The following is a 15,770-nucleotide window of genomic DNA, read 5'->3' as shown; positions in this document are numbered from 1 at the left end:
TCCTTCTTTGATTATCACTCAGTTTAGAAAAATACGACAAAGCTTGTTCTGCATATTCTTATGAAGGCTTTCTCTGAGGAGTAAATATAGGACCTCTTGTAATTGGTTCAAGGGGATCAGAAAAGATGGGAATCCATTTTCTAGATTTAGATTTACCAAAAACATTCTTATAAACACTGCGAATACATTCATCAGTAATATGAGAGTTAGAATGTACTTGTGTCCTGTGATGACTTCTAAGAGGAATTCCATGTTTATAAGGGTTCTTGGTTTTCTGTGGGTATTTGGTTCATTGCGGTAGTCGATTGACTATTTGTTCCATTGACAGTGGATAGAAGCAAACTACGAAGTTTAGAAATTTTTTTCTTTCTGGAAAAACAATGGATAACATAGTAATTTCTTGTTCCACAGAAGGTACAGGTTCGTGGAGGAGAAGTAACAACTGGTACTTGTTTAAACTTCATAGCCACCGGAGAAGATTGTAAGTTATGAAAACTTTTCTTGACACAATCTTCTTCTGGAATACTATGCTAGAGAATCAACTCCGAAATACTATGCTAGAGAATCAACTAGACAGTGAGATTCAATCTAGATAAAAAGTATCTCAAGGAGTTATTATCTCAATCTCTCGATTTGATCTTTACTCAAGCAAATAGAAATCTGCGAGTCTTTATCAAAGAGAGATAACTTGGACGGTACCAAATACCAATGTCCAAGGATCAATCAACTACAATCAACAACCAAAGGTTGGATTAGAAAAGTTGATGATCTTAACGCACAACCTGTATTATTTTAATTATATAAAATATAATGCGGAAAAGAAATAACACAGACACCGGAAATTTTGTTAACGAGGAAACCGAAAATGCAGAAAAACCCCGGTACCTAGTCCAGATTGAATACACACTGTATTAAGCCGCTACAGACACTAGCCTACTACAAGATAACTTCGGACTGGACTATAGTTGAACCCCAATCAGTCTCCCACCGATCTAAGGTACAGTTGTACTCCTACGCCTCTGATCCCAGTAGGATACTACACACTTGATTCCCTTAGCTGATCTCACCCACAACCAAGAGTTGCTGTAACCCAAAATCACAGACTTGATAATAAACAGATCTGTCTCACACAGAAAAGTCTATCGAAGGATAAATCTGTTTCCCACAGATAAACCCTAGGTTTTGTTCCATCTTAAGATTTTAAATCAAGGTGAAAAGGAACCAATTGATAATCCGGTCTTATATTCCCGAAGAACAACCTAGATTAATCAATCACCTCTCTACAATCCTTCCTGACTACACATGAGGTTTTTCGAGGAATCACAAACAGTGAGACGAAGATGTTTGTGACTTCTTTATCTTGCCTATCGGAGAACTCTCACGATCTCAAGCTAATCAATCGATTGTACTCGTACGATAGAAGATGCAAGATCAGATCACACAACTACGATAAAAGTAGTATCGGTGTAGCTTCACAATCCCAATGAAATCTTTAAGTCGTTAACCTGGTTTTCGAGAAGAAAACCAAAGGTTAAAGGAGAATCGACTCTAGCGAGCGCACTAGTATCACACAGACGTGTGGGTATTAGTTTTGCTCAATGCTAGATGTCTCCTTTATATAGCCTTCAAATCAGGGTTTTTCCTTAGTTACAAAGCAATCCTTATTCACTGTTAGATGAAAACCTGATTTAGATTCAAGCTAATATTTCTCAACCGTTAGATCGAAAACTTAGCTTGTCACACACACTTGGGTATACGTTTACTGGGTTTGCGAAAACCATGCCCAAACGTGTACGTGTATGTTGGTTCAACATAGTAATCCAAAAGGTTAACCATATGAGCATTTCATATTAACCTTGTTCTTCTTCACCATAACTAGTTCAATTGACTCAAATGAACTAGTTATAGAGTTGTTCAATTGCTATGAGATCTTATGTAACTACACAAGACACAATTGAAACAAAGATGATTCGATTCGATTGAATCGGCTCATGAACATTATAGCCACGGTTTGCATAAAGTATTCCTTAGTAATTTAATGTTTCATGTTCAGAGCATATCTATAGATCATAACCTCTTAAGTTCACAAACAAGTTCGCGGCCTTATGTTAATCGGTTGAATTTTCCAAACTCAGAAGAAATTCTCGGAAAGAGAACTTCCGCCAGTTCGCGGACTGGGTTCGCGGACTTAGCACTCAAACGAGTTTTGGAAATTCCAGCAGAAATTCTCGGTCGAGAACTTCCGACAGTTCGCGGACTGAGTCTGCATACTGGGTTCGCGGACTTGGCAAGCCAATTCCACAATCCTCCCGATTTCTCTTGATCAACAAATTTCGAAAACTTCGGTTCAAGGAATACATGGTTATGTAATCTAAACTCTCATTTCAATCATTGAGACATTCTTAGAGGACGCTATGTTGGCGTTATTCACAGACCAATTCACGTCAGAGCAATTCTCAAAGTGATTGAAACTTTTCATGACTTTCGTCACTAGGTGAAGATAAACTTGATCAAAGCGAAACGCTTTACCAACACACGATTTCGAGATAAAAGATAACCAATGAATGCTCAGTTCGAAATGTCAAGTGTGTATGATCTAGTCTATATAACATACGACTTTTGTCTCATAAGAAGTAGGAGATAGAATAGATATACTTTTGAGTGATAGATAAGTTCAAGTCTCCACATACCTTTTTGTTGATGAAGTTCCACGGTTCCTTGTATAGATCTTCGTGGTTGTATGACAAATCGCCATGAAGTCCTTGAGCTCAACATCACTTTTCTATCCTAGTCCGAGACTTAGCTATGTAGGCTAGAAATCAAGACTCATAGTTTTGATCACTAACATTGATAAAAATGCTTGAGATAGAAAAGCATGAGAGGTTGACCGAGCTATGCTATAACACACTTCTTCAGTAATCTATCCATGCGCCTGCTTGTGGTTACCCGTTACTGACTGGCTAGATCACGAAAAGAAAATTCGCTCACCGAAGCGAAAAAGCCAGTTTACAACCTATCACTAGGGTGGGTCGCTAAGATTGAATCCACGGTAATACGTTTTACGGAGTAAATGACTAAACGAGGCTAAATCCTCTAAAAGCATTGTCCTATCAATAGAGATGGAGCACCTGGCAGCTAATCGACTTGGTTTAAATCTAAAGGTCGTAGAATTCCCATCCCTTTTACCTAAGCCATTGGAGTCTAATCCGAGTAATAAATGAAATGAGAATATCTACCTGGGCTATCCCCTTATCGACCATTGAATCTTTACGTGATTTCTTTGATCAATAGACTTATTAAAGTGAAGCAAGAGCTATGCCATTCAGATTGGACCCAGTATCCTTCTCCTATCGGAGCTCCTTTCAATGTCCGAGTTCCCCGAACTTGATAAATTTGTAGCTAGGAAAGAGGACCGCTGCTCTTACGACCAAGTACATTCTTCAATGGACTTTACTTGCCATGACCTTCAAATTTCCAGCTTCTGTAAATTCTAGAATTCCAGTGGATATTCTTCCTAATAATGGCAAGGCCTTACATCTACAACTGCTCCGCTAATAAAATATGGTTTCTCACTTTTTCCCCTACGTAGACTGAAAATTCTTAAAATCAAGGTCCTAGAGGCAAGTGATTTCATTGAATTGGTACGACTCTCAATTGAAGAAGTGTTTATTATCCTCCATATGGCCAAAGTAAAGAATGACATTTGAGCTAATTGTTTCGAAGAGAAGAAAATTTCAATCGTTGCTAAACAAGAAACCTTACCTTACTTCTTGGGTTGTCTTTACCAAGAGCTACTCCTACTTGATGTATTCCTGGTCGAGTCTATGTAAAGTAAAGGGCCTTTGGTGAGGGTCCACGTAACTTCACAAGTCTTGAAGCTTATAATCTTTAATCTATAGATGTTGTTCAGGCTTTGGCTATAGATATCTGAAAGTCTGCTATTGGATTAGCAAGCAATGTATGGAGGCGAAATCTAGCACTGCTGTTGGTGTCCGGCCTCTTTTCAACTCCATTGTTAGATGCACGATAAGTGAAAAGAAAGGTATGTGAGTTCGGAGTTCAGTTTCTTCTATTTTATCTAAACGTTTAGTTTGAAATCTAGGAAACAGAGAGAAATAACTAGAGACCTAGTCTAGTGTCTAGTCCATACGTCACTTGTCTTTAGAGCTACACATTTTCCTGTATGACAAATGTAATTGAATTGGATATAAATTTAAAAGAATCCACTCTCCTAGGGTTTGAACCTCTTACCTTAATTAAATTTGAATCACCGGATCGCATGAACAGTTTCAAGGATTTTCTTTTGACATAATTTATCTTGATCCATTCTCATGTCCTCTGAGACTAACATGGCTATTGGCCTAAGTTGTTTACTTACTTGTTAGAGTAAGGAACCGGCAAGCTTGTCAGAAAAGGAAAATTGGACATATATGTGTTAAGCATAAGAAGAAAACTTGGGTTAGCTCTGCGTCTGGTAATCTTGGATCCTTATTTAGTGGGTCCCGTCCTAATAGGCTTGTGGTTCACTGTTCAGGCCTAGCATTCACCAAAAGCAAGAAGTATAGCCACTTCATTCCTCTCACCTGTCGCAAGATCGAGCAGATAGCTTAGAAACAAGCTGTAAAGCCCTCAAAAAAAAGACACGGTTACGACGAAGTTTTGCACCAACAACCCGTACCTCCTCATATTTGGTCAAATTACTAGGTTGCCGCCACTAGTTATGGTGGTGAAGAAGGGGCCAATTTTAGCTAAAACTTATCCCTTTGCCAGTTGGAATGGAAGGGAACAATTGAAGTTCCTCATTTCCTATCTTTCTTTTTCATAGAATTCCCTTTCGCTAATGCTAGGGCTTATAATGGAAAGAAGCTCCTAAATTCATGGCTTAGTTCTGTACGACCGATAAAGGATACTAAAAGTGATTTCTTCTATATATCACATGTAGAACATATGAGTAAGTGCCTCCCTTCACTTAGAAAGTCAAGTAAGTAAACTACCTCTTGTTTATCAATTTCTAAAGAAAAACCAATCACTACGGCCATCCAACTGAGTTAGCGAGCTAGGCATAAAACAAGAAAGCGCTAGCAAACTAGAAGGAAAGGGCTTCACATGCGCTTGAAAAACTTTAGTTGTTTTTTTTTGACAACCAATCGACGGTACTACTTCCTTCGTCTGGTCCACCGGCGTTATAACTGTATTTAGATTGGGTGGGATCCGCAGGACCTCGATGAAATTCATCTGAGTTGGCTAATTCCACGTCCTACATCTATACGCTCTCGTAGCCCATGAACATGGCTTGGATGAAAGGACTGCGAATTAGTGAGAAAGAGAGGATCTGCAGTGACTCGACAAGTATACAGAAAGGCAATGGGGAAAGCTAGCAAACAACGAAGGGGAGCAGATAACTCACTAGGCAAAGCAATTAGATTGAAATCAAGAGCTGTAAGAAAACCAATTAGCTAAGCCATTTACTCCATTGTTAAAAAATCTATATCTTTATTGCAAAGCAAGTCAACTAGTAAAACAAAAGCAAAGCTACTAACTGCTAACTCAGTAAAGCAAGCAACTAACTCAGAACTCAACAACTATAGGAACTCTAAGACTAGATGGAAATTGGGAAATCTTGCCTCTATACTATCTAAGAAAGGGGATTGGAGCAACCCCTAGGTATAATAAGATGGGATGGGAATGCTACAGCTACATCCGTAGTCGAAAAGACAGAGCAGTTCTAAGGCTTCTACCTTTGAAAAGAAGGCAGTTCTAGGGGTGATGAGCCCGCATTTCCTTATATTTTATTATCTACTATTTTGCTTTCACCTGCGGCTGGCAAGCACGAAACCTATTGTAGATGCGAGTCGGCTTTCCTTCGATTCTTCAAGGAAACGCCTCCAACGAAGAATGGCATCAACAAGGTGAGACCAGCTATCAATAGTGCATCAATAGTGTCTAACAACACAAAATAGTGAAATTTGGGAATCGAAAGCATCGCTAAAGCACACAGCTGAGGGATCAAAGCCATCACCCTTTATTATAGACGTAGTTTTCCTCTTGTTTATGTACCTATGGCGAAACGCCGGAGCTTATCCGTAACCAGAACATCCAGTCAAGATAGATATTGTTATTAGCCAATATAGTTAACGTATGCTTAAGCCTATTTATCCGTTTTTGTTATAGTTGAACTCATATGTTTACTCCAGTAAAGTAGATGTCTTCAAAGTCGCACCACCACATGAAGGGAAGGAATTTGATTCAAGCCCTCCGTTCTGTACTTAGAATGATTAGAGTAGGACCGAGAGAAATCCCTTACAACCTCCTTCCCGGTGACTCGAAGTGGAGGAGTTGCCTATTAGTTGCTGGCATTGAATTTTTCATCCAGCTTGAGAAATCAAGATTGAGATAACAAGCAAGGTACGAAACTCCTTTATTTCATTTGTCTCGATTGATTGGGACTTGGTTTGTGAATCTAGGAGAGCTACGTGGACATCTCTTTATATCTGGATAAGACTTCCTTGCTTTCATTAAAATGAGTTCTGAGATTGAACTAGTAAACCATCTGAGATAGGAATTTTCACGTCCTTCAGCTCTAGGAACTTCCCTTTTGCTGTAGTTGAGTTCCCTATTTATCAAAGATTGGTTTACAAAGATATATAGTACTTGGCCAACCTTAAGTGAGTGAGGGGTGATGTTTATTATCTCTTCCTTTATCGGGTAACTAATTATATGACATTACATATGATAAAAGTTGCATGTGGTCTCACCACCATCTGAAATGCGCGAAACCTCGATGGCTTGAAGCAAGTCCATAAAGATTCTCCCTTTTCTATGGGGTGAACATAGTTCGTTATAGTATAGTTAAGTTCAGTCCCGGAGGGATCAGAACACGGACAAGATTAGGAATGCCATCATTAAAGCAAACAGAGCAATCGTTTCTGTCAGAGCGAAACCTAAGATTACATAGACAAAGAGTTTTTTTTCTAATGACGGATTTCTTGCCACAGACTGAATTAAAGAACTAAAAACGTCTCCAATACCAATGGCTGCTCCTGCTAGGGTAATAGTAGCCGCTCCAGCTCTAATTAATTTCATCCCTTCTAACATGACAGGTCATTTTTTTGAATCTTGCTTCTTTTTGTCATTACAACGCGTCCACTCAGAGGATCCCTCTATTCATCATGCTTGGGCATAATACCTAAGACATGGAAGATACTACGATCCCCAAGATTTTCAGCAGTCCGAATGGCATCCTCAGAGAGGGGTAGATCATTACATTCCAAATCTATCTTAGGGCAAGGGACAAAACGAGAGAGACTTTTAATCCTGTCTCTCTTCCGCTTCTTCTCCCTTGCCTCCAATTTAGTCACTGCATTTCTGCAAGCCGAAGCTTGCAAGAAGCATAGTAAACTATCGGGTCCATCTGAATTACTAGTGTTGCACCGGCTCCAATTAATTTCATCCCTTCTAACATGACACGTCATTCTCGTGAATCTTGTTTTTGTTTTGTCCGTATTGAAGTTTTTCTTCTCTTATGAGTTTAATGAATGAAGACTTAGATCAACAAGAAAGAAAAAGGAGATATAGCAGCTCGGTCCAGACCTATCATTGAATCGTTCCCAGTAAGATAAAAGTCTTATACTTTGTTTCGTTGAATGGAACTTATACATTTTTTCATATAAAAGATGTTGTATTTTCGACGGCATTTCTTGTCTTTCGATTAGGGTGATTCATCAAACGGAAATCCCATCTAGCACGAAAGCGCATTCACGAAAAGGCACCTAGCTTACGAGGCCAGATACTCCTTATTCCCAGATCTCAATACCAGCGAAAGCAGGGCTAACACCTAAAGACATCGTTAACCGTGCCATGAACAGCGCTCAGAGTCGATTCTGTGACATGAAAAGTGAATACCGCTACTGCTCTACTCCTTACTAAGAGTTATACCACAACTAACAATGTACTAGGACTGTCGCATATCGGTTGAATGTCGCATATCTGCTGTCTCTTCATTTATGTAACTACAACACATATCGGCTCCTTAGTCGCAGATCAGCTAATGGGACTAGAGTTTGAGTTTAGGAGGTTGAGGAATTCTTTACTGATCAAAATCCGGGATGAAATGACTCTACCAGGCAACTAGAGGTCTATGCCCGCAGGTCGCCCGAGATAGTCTTACTAATTACGCGCCTTTGTTTTCTGCTTCGCCGGGAAGGTGGTTGCCACTTCTTTATTCTAGCAGTTGTCGGAAAGAGAGGGACCGAGAATTCTATATTATTCATAGTGGCTATTGGTAAGTGATACGGGGAATACAGGAAAGGGGGCTACATCACTAGTAGCTCTATTCCCGCGGAAAGATGGGACCAAATCTACCATTGAAATGAGAAATTAATATGACATCCCTTTCTACCAGAGCCGCGTGCCCTAGCATAGCTTGTTGGAAGAGCTGCTTTCCTTGGTCAACGGAATCCACCGACCTTGGAACTTAGCTTGTTTCTGTCAAGTTCTTTAACTGGATTCCTTTTTCTGCCAAGTTCTGTAATAGTGTGAAGTGACCTAGTAAGACCCCCCACCTAAGCTTTTAAGCACGGAGCTATATCGAGTAAGATCATAATTGTTTAACAAGGAGCTCAGCGGATCCAACTTTTTTTGACTGAATTCCCGATTGGAAACGATCTAGTCTTGTTTGAACATCAAGGTCATAAACATCTACATTTAACACATAAATGTCCAACTTAGCGTTTACATTTCACTTCTCATTTGAGATGGTCTGATCAAAGAAATAGCTATGAAAGAGCTTAGAACCCTAAGCAAGACCTGGTAGAGTCCAGAAGCTTGTAGTAGTAGTCTCAATTCCTTGCCATGTTGGCAATTCAAATGAAGTTCAGTAAGTTTCTTGGCTAACTTCTTAGGATATGTAAATAGTAGACTAAGATAGTTATAGATTTAATTCCAACATAGCACTCGGAAAGAGGGATATGCGCAAACAAAGTTCTTTTAGTTAGTAGCACTGGTCATACCATTACAAGTAGAACGAACCTAGCTTGGGTGAGAATTCCATAGTGTGCTGTGACTCCACATCCAAATAAGGGAAATTAAAAGACATATGTGAAGTAAATTAAATTATGTGTTTAAGCCGTAAAGACTTCCCAACCTCCTAAAAGCAGATAGATTGGTACACGGACACTCAAGCTAAGTGAATTCTCTTTCCGTCAAGTCGAGCTATCTTCTCCTGGAAGCCTTGATATCGGTGAGAAGGTTTTTACAAACTCATGTGTCCCATAAGGTTGTTTACTAGGACCTGGCTGGAGACTTCTTGGTTCATCACGCGATTTCCCTAGGTTTACATACTTCCACTAGCAAGGGAAAAATTAGAACATTCCATCTTTACGTTCCCATAGTCTCTTCAATCAGTGTGAGTGACTGACCTCCAAACCCTCCATATGGCTTAGAATTTCCTACCTTGAACCGAATTAGGCCCGAAAACAACGTTCGACACACATGTGTTAAGCATATCGCTTTGTCTCTTTTCTGAACCAGGATCAAGCTTTGCTTTTGACTATGATTCCTTCCTTTACCTGGAGAGTTTCCTTGAAAGTGGTGGGACCAGAGGCGTGCGATTGAAGTTTTATTCTCTTATGATTTGAGTGAATGAGTCCCAAGTCGAGCTTTTGCGGATTCATTTCCTAAAGTTCAAAGATGTAAGCATTGGCCCAGAAGGAATAACTAAACTCGACTGCTGAGGAGACATCGACATCTGGAACTGCTCGGCACCGAGTTTCTTGAAGAAAGCGTTCTTTCTTGATCTCTCTAGAAGGAAGACCTCCAAGCCTTTATTTCTGAGAAAAAAGCCGATGGAACCGAGCAAGCACCATCCCATAATCAAAGAGGCACTAAAGAAGAAAGGAAAGAATGAAAAACTGACTCTTTGTCGCGTTGATCATTCATCATCTTTTATCGTAGAATAATAATCAGTCTTCTTTCAGCAAGTTGCATGAAACTCTCGACTTTGATCACTAACTAACTAAACTCATAAGATAAGACTTATTCTTTTTTACGCTCGGTTTACTAGGTTCTATACCACTTCAACCTACATAAAAAGCACTTCGGTGCGCCCCGGTTCGGATTGTTCTCTGCCACTGGGTAACATTCAGTCCCCCACCCGTTCAAGTTGCCGAAAGGGAGAATAACAAAAATTAACATGAAGGATCAAAAGATTTTATTTGTCGTCATTCTCTTTCTATGTGCATCAAGTTCAAAGAATATCTCAATCAATATTGAAGAAATGATAGTAGCTGGTTGTTTTATAGGTTTCATTCCATTCAGTCGAAAGAGTTTAGGTCATACTTTTAAAGCGACCTTAGATGCAAGAATGGAGGCTATTCAAGAAGAATTGTAGCAAGTTCCTAATCCTAACGAAGTCGTTCTTCTGGAATCAAAAGATCAAAAGCGATTACTTAGGATCAACTTGAAAATTTGTGGCACCGTAGTGGAATCATTACCAACGGCACACTCCGCGCCTCAGTGTGAAAAGACGGTGCAAGACTTGTTATGCCGAAACCTAACTGTTAAGTCAGCAATGCTTCTCAATGCCATTTCTTCCCGTCGCATCAGTCTTCAGGACGAAATAGTGACAGGTTTTCATGTCTCCATGAGTGAAAGATTTGTCCCAGGGTCTACGTCGAAAGCTTATATCGTAGAACTCATTCGAGAGGGCTTGGTAGTCTTAAGAAAGGTTCGAGTCTAATTATCATATCACACTAAGAAGTGACTCCTATAGACTCGACCAGGAATACATCAAGTAGGAGTAGCTCTTGGTAAAGACAACCCATGAAGTAAGGTAAGGTTTCTTGTTTAGCAACGATTGAAATTTTCTTCTCTTCGAAACAATTAGCTCAAATCTCATTCTTTACTTTGGCCATAGGGAGGATAATTAACACTTCTTCAATTGGGAGTCGTACCCATTCAATGAAAGCGCTTGCCTCTAGGACCTTGATTCTAAGAATTTTCAGTCTACGTAGGGGACAAAGCGAGAAACCTTGTTTTATTAGTGGAGCAACTGTTCATTTGCAAAAAGTTTAGGATGCGTATGGCCAAAATCTTTGATATTAAATCTCCAGGTGGGGTAGGCTCGAGAGAAAGAGTTGAGGCGAAAACGACCATACTATAGATGTAAGGCTTTGCTATTATTAGGAAGAGCATCCACTGGAATTCTAGAATTTACAGAAGCTGGCAATTCGAAGGTCATGGAACGTAAAGTCTATTGAAGAATGTACTTGGTCGTAAGAGCATCGGGCCTCTTTCCTAGCTACATATTTGTCAAGTTCGAGGAACTCGGACATTGAAAGGAGCTCTGATACGGAGAAGGGGACTGGGTCTAATCTGAATGGCATAGCTCTTGCTTCACTTTAATAAGTCTATTGATCAAAGGAATCACGTAAAGATTCAATGGTCGATAAGGGGATAGCCTGGGGATTTCACTTCCAGCTTTTAAAGACTGGGTAGATATTCTTATTTCATTTATTACTCGGATTAGACTCCAATGTCTTAGGTTAAAGGGATGAGAATGCTACGAATTTTAGATTTAAACCAAGTCGATTAGCTTCCAGGCGCCCCGTCTCTATGCAGAGGACAATGTATTCAGAGGATTTAACCTCGTTTAGTTCAGTCATTTTTTCTGTAAAAGGTATTACCGTGGATTCAATCTTAGCGAACCACCCTAGTGATAGGTTGTAAACTGGCTTTTTCGCTTCGGTGAGCGAATCTTCTTTCGTGATCTAACCAGTCAGTAACGGGTAACCACAAGCAGGCGCATGGATAGATTACTGAAGAAGTGGATCCTGGGAGCATCCTTTCTCTAATATAGCTTGAAGACCTTCCTTAAGTAGCTCACGCATACGATAAAATCATTCGATTTCTCGCCTTGCCTACTTAATATAGAGGGTATCTCTAATATATGGGAATAAGGCCGAGTACTAACCGATTCTACTGGTAAATCTGACGGGAGACCCCTTATGATCTATTGAAACTCCCGTCTCTTAGCAAAAAGACCCCTCTCTTGTGGGACCAGACAGGCATATCTTTTCGCTTTAAAAGTCTGAAAGATCCGGGGCAAGGACAGACCCGGGAATCCTTATGAGTCGAAAGGGACCAACTCACTTTCGGGAATTTCAGAATGATGGTAGGGCTTAAGGAGAAGAAGAGTTCACAGAAGAATGTGGCTCGGGTGAACCATATTATACCATCAAGTTGAAGAGGACACATTTATACTGAATTCAAAGCTGGATGCGCGCAGGCTTCTATACTTCTAAGCAGGAAAAGATGAGAAAGAGCAATGAGAATTTACTTAGGTAATGTACTTTTCTTTCGCACATATCTGAATTGCGAAATTCTGTCACGTTCCAAATCAAGTAGAAGAACGTCACACCTACCCACTCATCAATCACGGTATTCAGTAGTAGAGACCCCTATTATATTGGAAATGGACGCTCATCTTTTGACTGCTGTCAACTAATCTCTCAAATCTTCGATACCATGTTAGAACATTTCTATGAATCCTATTCCGATCTAAGTGGTCCTATTCCGTGTCCCGTGCTAGGAAGCATTACTCCTCTTTTCATTTCTAATTCAAGAATACGACCGATACGATTGATTGGACTATGTGCTTCTCTTATTACTTTTTTGTATCCCCCTGTTCCTCGGATACAATTCGATCCTTCTACGACCAAATCTTAATTTGTAGAAAGTCTTCGATGGCTACCTTATGAAAAAATCAATTTGTATATGGGTATAGACGGTCTCTCTTTATTCTTCATGATATTGACCATATTTATGATCCCTATTTGCATTTCAGTGGGTTGGTCTAGTATGAGAAGTTATGGGAAAGAGTATATTACAACATCCATCATTCTAGAATTTCTAATGATCGTCGTCTTCTGCATGCTGGATCCTCTACTATTCTATGTTCTTTCCGTAAGCGTGTCAATCCCTATGTTGTCCAGAGCTGAGTATCTTCTATTCGCAGGGAACATTTCCTATGCAGGGTCCTTGTGCAGTAAACCCCCTCCGGGCGGTCGTCCGTCGTCGTAAAGTAGTCGCTGCGAAGCTTTCGAGAAGAGGGGTAGTCTTGCGCGAAAGCATAGTATTTCTGGTCGAACCCGACCAACCCAACTAAGAAGAACCGAACCTGACAGACACATCTTTTTTGGGAGGGTACTCCGAATAGTGGGTACCTCGTAGGACCTCGACCCGCCTACTCGGGTCTTGTATGGATATGCAGAAAGGGGGTGCTCCTAGGTGTGTGGGGTGTGTTTTTTCGCGAGAAAGGATTTTGTAGTTATTCAGTTTGGGGGTGTGTGGACACACTTGCGCGAATTCGGGTAACGACTACAAGGGAGGAGGAATCGAAAGAAAACTCCGACCAGGGATGGACGTAAACTCTTAAGCTACCCACGGTAGGGATAATCGTCCAGATCTTATTATGGAAGAAAAAAACCGCCCCTCCACAGCAGACGGGTTGCTTCCTCTGTCGTCACCGGTCTTGGCGAGGAGACCTTAGGATAAGTTGCCGGTAGAATTGACCCGTTTCAGTAGAATTCCGAAGAAAAACGCAGCAGGTGGAGCTCTCCTTACTAATGAAAGTGAGTTCCTCTATATTATAGTTCATGGTTCTTTCCGGGCATCATTCACAGTATGTCAGTGATCGTCCATGGTATTTCGGGCGGGCATCTCCCAAAATCAGCATTTCCGAGAAGCAAAAGATTTAGAGTCCAGGCGGAAAAGACATGCATAGATAGTTGTCTCATGACAAGGGCCAACGACAGAAGCTCGGGACGGAGCCTTATGATGCGAAAGTATCACGTACGGTTCCCTGAGAATGGAGTGGCTACCTACTGGATCTTCGACCAACCACACCACCGGTCAATTCCTGGGGCCAGCCCTTACTCTACCATTATTATAGGGGTCTGGGATTCGAGACAAAGAAAGATCAAGGCAGCATATCAGTTTTTCCTATATACTTCACTGGGATCTGTTTTTATGCTATTAGCTATTTCGTTGATTCTTCTCCAAACAGGAACCACCGATTTACAAATCTCATTAACCACAGAATTTAGTGAGCGACGCGAAATCTTTATATAGATTGCTTCTTTCGCCTCTTTCGCCGTCAAAGTTCCTATGGTACCAGTTCATATTTGGTCACCCGAAGCTCATGTAGAGGCACCTACGGCAGGATCCGTTATCTCGGCAGGAATTCTTTTAAAATTGGGAACCTACGGCTTTTAAAGATTCTCAATACCCATGTTTCCCGAAGCGACGCTTCGTTCCAATCCTTTCATTTATACTCCAAGTGCGATTGCTATAATATATACTTCCTCGACCACTTCAAGACAGATCGATCTTAAGAAGATTATTGCATACTCCCCTGTAGCTCATATGAATCTGGTGACTATCGGTATGTTTAGTCCGAACATACAAGGAATTGGAGGTAGCATTCCATCGATGTCAAGTCATGGACCGGTTCCTCCAGCCCTTTTTCTATGTGTTGGTGTTCTATATGACCGGCATAAGACTCGACTTGTTAGATATTACGTAGGTTCAGTGAGCACCATGCAGAATCTCTCTACCATTTTCTTCTCTTTCATTTTGGCCAATATGAGTTCACCAGGTACTAGCAGCTTTATCGGGGAATTTCCCATCTTAGTAGGAGCTTTCCAAAGAAATAGCTTAGTAGCCACATTAGCAGCGCTTGGAATGATTTTAGGCGTGACCTATTCCCTTTGGCTATATAATCGTGTGGTTTCTGGAAATTGAAAACCCGATTTCCTCCATAAATTCTCCGATCCAAATGGGATAGAAGTTTCAATCTTTATACCTTTTATTGTTGGAGTTGTTCGGATGGGTGTTCATCCCAAAGTGTTCTCGGACCGCATGCATACATCTGTCAGTAACTTAGTGCAACATGGGAAATTTCATTGATCGTAACCAGCAAAGAAAAAAAAGGGATGAAAGAACTCATATGTTTATATGAGGGACCCGTAGGAGGCTGCCCTACCGATGGAATCTCTAAGGGCAACCCTGTATTTTGTTGTACTAGCGGACCATATTCAGATTGTTATTTCGTTGCTTTTGTTCCGCATGTCCCAGATGAGATGGTTGTGTTGCCCCACAGAAGAGGGTGGTGGTTTGGTGGTAAAACTACATCATTGTGTTCATCGATATGAAGAGAGAAAGAAAGATTTGTCCCAGTTGTTGCTGGTCCATCTGATTCACTAGCTTACCGGCCTGAGAAAGGATAACATAGTCTTGATTGGAAGTATATTGAAGTGAAATGGACTTTCTTTCCGCTGACGGCAAAGAGAGCATCTCTGCTTCCATTCCATTAGACATTCAAGCTGACTCGACAAACAATATTCAGAGCAGCTAATGTAAGAGTCTAACCAGCTGGCAGAAATTCCGATACTGAGTGTTGGTTGAAATATAAGAAAAAGAGTTTTCGGGACTTCTTAGACTCAAAACAACGCGGACACATATCGACCTTTAATGACTTGTGATTGTGAACCTTACTTATAAGATCGAAGACTTGGAACAAACTCTTTTTTTCAGATAGTTATAGTAAACTCTCTTGTGAGCTTACAGGCTTTGTTCCTTCGGTTCAAGAACTCCCCTTCGCTCCTTTTGCGTGGTTTCTCTCATTAGCGGACATCTATAATGAGCCCTCAAAACTTGTGACCACCTATCCATAGGCGGAGGTTTTTCTTACAGAACAAGGCCTTTAATTATAT

At 40.6% G+C, this 15,770-nt stretch overlaps 1 pseudogene; it reads left to right on the top strand.

Moving 5' to 3' along the window:
- Positions 1-3,119: 3,119 nt before the first annotated feature.
- Positions 3,120-10,763, top strand: LOC113279091 (annotated as a pseudogene).
- Positions 10,764-15,770: the final 5,007 nt, after the last annotated feature.

The sequence above is a fragment of the Papaver somniferum genome, chromosome 5, assembly GCF_003573695.1.
Source record: "Papaver somniferum cultivar HN1 chromosome 5, ASM357369v1, whole genome shotgun sequence".
NCBI classification, from domain to species: Eukaryota; Viridiplantae; Streptophyta; class Magnoliopsida; order Ranunculales; family Papaveraceae; genus Papaver; species Papaver somniferum.
The sequence above is the reverse complement of the archived record's forward strand: the minus strand, read 5'-3'. Positions and strand labels throughout refer to the sequence as shown.